This window comes from Athene cunicularia, assembly GCF_003259725.1.
Source record: "Athene cunicularia isolate RWA chromosome 7 unlocalized genomic scaffold, athCun1 chr7_part1, whole genome shotgun sequence".
Taxonomy (NCBI): Eukaryota; Metazoa; Chordata; class Aves; order Strigiformes; family Strigidae; genus Athene; species Athene cunicularia.
Genome location: NW_020799107.1, coordinates 35475940 through 35480816, shown reverse-complemented (window position 1 = coordinate 35480816; position 4877 = coordinate 35475940). Strand labels below are relative to the sequence as shown.

Below are 4877 nucleotides of genomic sequence, written 5' to 3'. Positions count from 1 at the left end.
TCAGCCCGACTCTTCAACCCCTCCAGGGATCCCGGGGACTCCCCCCTGCCCTGGGCAGCCCATTCCAACGCCCAACAGCCCCTTCTGCACAGAAATCCTTCCTCAGAGCCAGCCTGACCCTGCCCTGGGCAGCTTGAGGCCATTCCCTCGGGGCCTGGCGCTGGCTCCTTGGCTCCAGAGACTCATCCCCCCTCTCTGCCCCCTCCTGGCAGGGAGTTGCCGAGGGCCAGGAGGTCTCCCCTCAGCCTCCTCTTCTCCAGACTGAACCCCCCCAGTTCCCCCAGCCGCTCCCCAGCAGACCTGTGCTCCAGACCCCGCCCCAGCTCCGTTGCCCTTCTCTGGCCACGCTCGAGTCATTCAATGGCCTTTTTGAAATGAAGAAATTTTCTATTATTACCATTCTCATTATTAATTGAAATAAAATCAAATTAAAATATTAAACTGTTTTTATCTCAACCTATGAGTCTCCTTACCCTTACCCCTCTAATTCTCCCCCCCACTCCCCAGAGGAGCGGCTGCGTGGTGTTTGGCTGTTGCTCAGGTTTAACACAACAAAGTGCTGTCTCAGTTTACGGATGAGGAAAATCCACAATGTTCATGCTAAACCTGCTATACACATATTAAGAATACCCAGAAATTCCAAACTCTTTTCTAATACACAGTTTAGAGCTTTCTGAAACAGAGTTTTGGAAACGTGAAGTTTCCATGTACATACAGGCTACAGCAAGGACACCATTTGGCAGAGGGCTGATCTTTGCAGTAGTTGTGTGTAGCCTTCCTAGCACGGGGCAGAGGCAGACTTCGCTCCTCCGTAGCACTTTGCAGTCACACTGAAGTAGCTACAAGGCTGCTGTACTGAAGTTGACTTGCATCAGCCAACTCGGAGCATAGGTAGAAAGATGTGCAACCTTCAAGACCCATCTCTGCAGCCTCATCCTGAAGAAAAAAGGGTGCAAATCTGGAGCCAGAATAGAACCGTAATTCTGGAGAGTAAATGAAATGAGGGAAGACTGGTACTGGTATTGTGTGAGAATGGGTAATGAACTTGAAATAGAAACCGACTGACATTAGAAATTACCTGGATGAGGGAGAATGGAAACAGAGATGCAGAATGTGAGACATACAAGGAACTAGGACACAAGTAAGAATGCCTGAATGTGAAACTGAGAACCAAGAAGAATGAAATCATGAATTGAAAAGACGACGTCTAGGCCAACAATCTTTTCAATTCCTCTTCAAGAAGGATGACTGCTCTCGCTATTCTGGCTTGAAAGAATCTTCACGGAGTGAGTACCCCAGTTCTACAAGTACTGTAAAAAGCAAACAAACCTCAGCATCCCATCACCAGAGATGGCAAGGAAAGCTCCTAGAACTGAAAAATGTTCCTGCAAAATAACCTGCGCTTCAGAGACTGGGTTTTGCCAGAAAGTCTTAAGAGAAAACCTGTTGCTAAAAGGTTCACTAAAGCATAAAGGCCAATTCTTATATTTTCTCTGCGGAGCAAGGTCTGAAGATGATATAGTGCAGAAGATCCAGAACAACACACCGAACAATTAAAAATACTAGATAGCTGTGTACTGATTAAATGCCATCTATTTAATGCAAGGATTTCCTTCTATACAGAAAAACAGTATGTTATCATATAATTAAAGACGGCATGATTATGTACAAGGTACAAGTGGGTGAACCAAGGTCACTAAGGTTTTGAAGTATTAGACTGCCAGCACAGTAATGCGTATTAAATACAAAAAGCCCTTGCATTTAAAAATAGATCAAATGGAATAGAAACAAGTGTCTGCACATGCCTATGTGCACTGTAGTACCAGTAGACAAAAAGAGTGCAAAATAAAAGCTAAGATGTCAAGAATAAGAGCTAAATGGGTGGGTTTTTTTTACATTTCGTACAAGCATTCTGAGGTTTATCCACATGCACGTATTACAACTTTAAGGAACTAACTAGTAAAACATTAACCTTACGGAAAGAAATACTTTCCCTGTCCCAGTTTTTCCACACGCAGAAAAATGTTTTTTTTTTCTTAACCAAATGCACGCTTTGATAATTATTACCCCAAAACATTTGGTCTTCCTCTACCAAATGTTGTAGGTCCTCATTTCAGAACAAATAAAAACATATGCAGAGGTTTCTCCTTAAAGGAAACAGTAACAACAAAACAAACCCAGAAATTTAACCTCAACATGGCAGAGGTATAAATAACCTCTCTCAGCTCAGTAGTGTTTATCTTTTAAATGAAAAAGTCTTAAAAAAAAAAAAAAAAAAAAAAAAAAAGAAGAAGAAAGAAAGGAAGAGAAAACAGCTTTCATTTCTTTCTTAATTTGAGCTTTGCTCTAACAACCAGCTACTGTTTGTTTCCTTATTTTAGGTCATGTAAGTCAGTTATGCATGCCTCACTTTTTAACTCTTTGCCACCTGCTATTCTTTTACATCTGGGAACTGAGAAAACCTAGAACGACACAAACCCCAGTGGAACCAGGGCTGCGTTGGCTCAGGTTCATCTGCCAGTGTCCACTGCACATGGCAACATACAGGAGTGACATCACATCTTAGTACCCCGCCGATAAACCTGGGCTGGAAAAAACCTCAGAAAAGTAAAAAAAAGGGGGTCATAGGAAAGCTCTGATGTATGTAAGAAGATACCGAAGGGCTAGCAAACCAGAAATTCATTACAAATGCTACATAAATGAGGTACTTCATATTTGTAACACAGAAGTAAGACAGAATTGTGACCCTGCGTGTCCCAGCCTTGACGCTCCATCAGGCTGGGTCTGGGCTAACTATGCAGTTCCAAGAATTTCCTATTCATACTGCTTGGAAAATCAGTTATGAAGATCTGCAGAACGAGGCCTTTCCCAGCAGATCAAGGCTGCCCAGACATGCCTAAAGGAAGAAAATGAGTTACGAACACTGAGCAGACTCTGTCCTAAGTAGATCAGCGCTCGCTGTGTTGCGTCGCATGGTGTTGCACTGCAGGTGAAAAAGAGTATCAATAGGGCCACAGCATCCTAACAAACACAGTGAGTTTTATCCTTCAGATAAAACAGCTGATGAGAGCTATTCAAAGTTCAGATTTGAGAACTAAGTAGCTTATTCACGAACTTATCCATCCCTCTTATTCAACAGCATTTTACATGCTTCATTTTGAAAAGTTCCAGATGAAGTTGCTGTATTCAGAAGTTCAAAAAGAAGCTGTACCCTCATTTTGGACCTGTCTACTAAAACAAAGAAAAGCAAATATGTAAATTTCTAGTGAATTAAAGTGCCCCATTAGGAGTTCAATTATATTCCGAAATTATGTCTTAATTGGTTTGCTCGTAGATGAGCTGTACAGCTAACCAAAAATCTACTGCCATATAATCATCACTAAATTTCAGATATTGCCACACATTAAATTAACAGCAGATAATGAGTGGGAAAATTAGCTCTATTTCCATAACAGAAAAAAAAATCTTCCCATATTACCTAGAGTGTTCTATAGAGTTAGTTTCAAAATAGAAAAAACAGTACATAGACAGAACTCTCCTGAATACCTAACATTTATTTTGGTCAAAAGTCCACACATTCAAAATAAATAGTACAAGCAGAGTGCACATCAGATTTGTGTCTCTAAATATTTAATTAAAACCAAGTCAAATTTCTAAACTTCTATAGAAATCTTCAAGAGACTGACTCCTATTTTGTTTTGTGCATTGCTGGCTATTTCTTCACCCCAAAACTTGTCTTTTTGGGTAGTAATCCCCATGCCCAACTACTTTTCAGATTTTAACATATAATGTATTCCTGGTTTTCATCAGTATCATGCACAAATATTGCAAATGATCTGCGGTTTGGAAAACTTGTGAGAAAGAAAGAATAAGGAATAACAGTAAATGCAGAAGAAAACAAGCTAAGGACTAATATTCTTGCAATTAAAAGGAGGAAAACAAACAGTTCATTCCCTAAAGCTTATTTGTTCCATTAGCAGGATAAATAAACTTATCCAGAAAAGTTAAAATTTTTAGAAGTGCAGTCAGGCTCCTCAGCTTGAGCTGCTGTTCAATTTTGGTGACTTCTGAGGTCAAAAACTATCAAACTTGTGACTTAGATACAAATGCATAATACAGATTATTTAATTTACCTTTGCTGTGTGAAGGAAACAGATTTCAAAGATCTTGTCTGTAAATGATATATTCTTCAATATTTATGCCTCCAATGACCACCATCGTAAATAACGATCTGAAGAAGAATACCACAAAGCCAGGTTAGTTGCAACTAGATGGAGGATTTTTTTAAAAAATATTTATTTATTTATTAAGGCGGAACAAAGTAAAATTCTGCATTTCACGTAATACATGAATTGTTAAAAACAAATAGAGAAGCACCAGATCCATTACGTAGGAAGGTGTTTACCTACTTGAGGCATATAACAATTACTCTGCATTAGTATATTTAAGACTAAATAGGCAAACTTGGGAACCAGAATAACAACAGCAGTAATCATCCCATGAGTTAAAGAGTAGAAAAAAACCAAGTAAAATTACAAATCAGCATTTAAGTGTGTTATAAGCACTAATATATCACGAAAAGTTAAACCACCTCCCTAAACTTTGAAAAGGCAAACTAAAAGTAACTTTAAGACAATCCCCCTAAAAATACAGTTATGGTTTTAACAAAAAAACCACCCCATTACTCAAAGGTATAACCATATAGCACCATTTATTAGCGCCGTTTTCATATTTCAGTACTGTAATTATGGAAAGATGAATTAAAAAAAAGATTATCATGCTTATGGTAAAGTCACCATCAAATGAACTAGGCCATGCATGTACTTCCTTTGCAATCAACTTATGCTAAAATGCCCAGTAGGTACTTCCCCCCCCCC

The 4877-nt window shown here is 39.3% G+C and overlaps 1 protein-coding gene across 1 annotated transcript in view; it reads right to left on the bottom strand.

The window, feature by feature from the left end:
* Positions 1-4236, bottom strand: part of MBD5 (methyl-CpG binding domain protein 5) — a 90240-nt gene extending 86004 nt beyond the window's left edge. The window contains exon 1 of the mRNA XM_026852530.1: positions 4134-4236. The gene's annotated coding sequence lies outside the window, so the exon portion shown is untranslated. The remainder of the gene's footprint in view (positions 1-4133) is intronic.
* Positions 4237-4877: the final 641 nt, after the last annotated feature.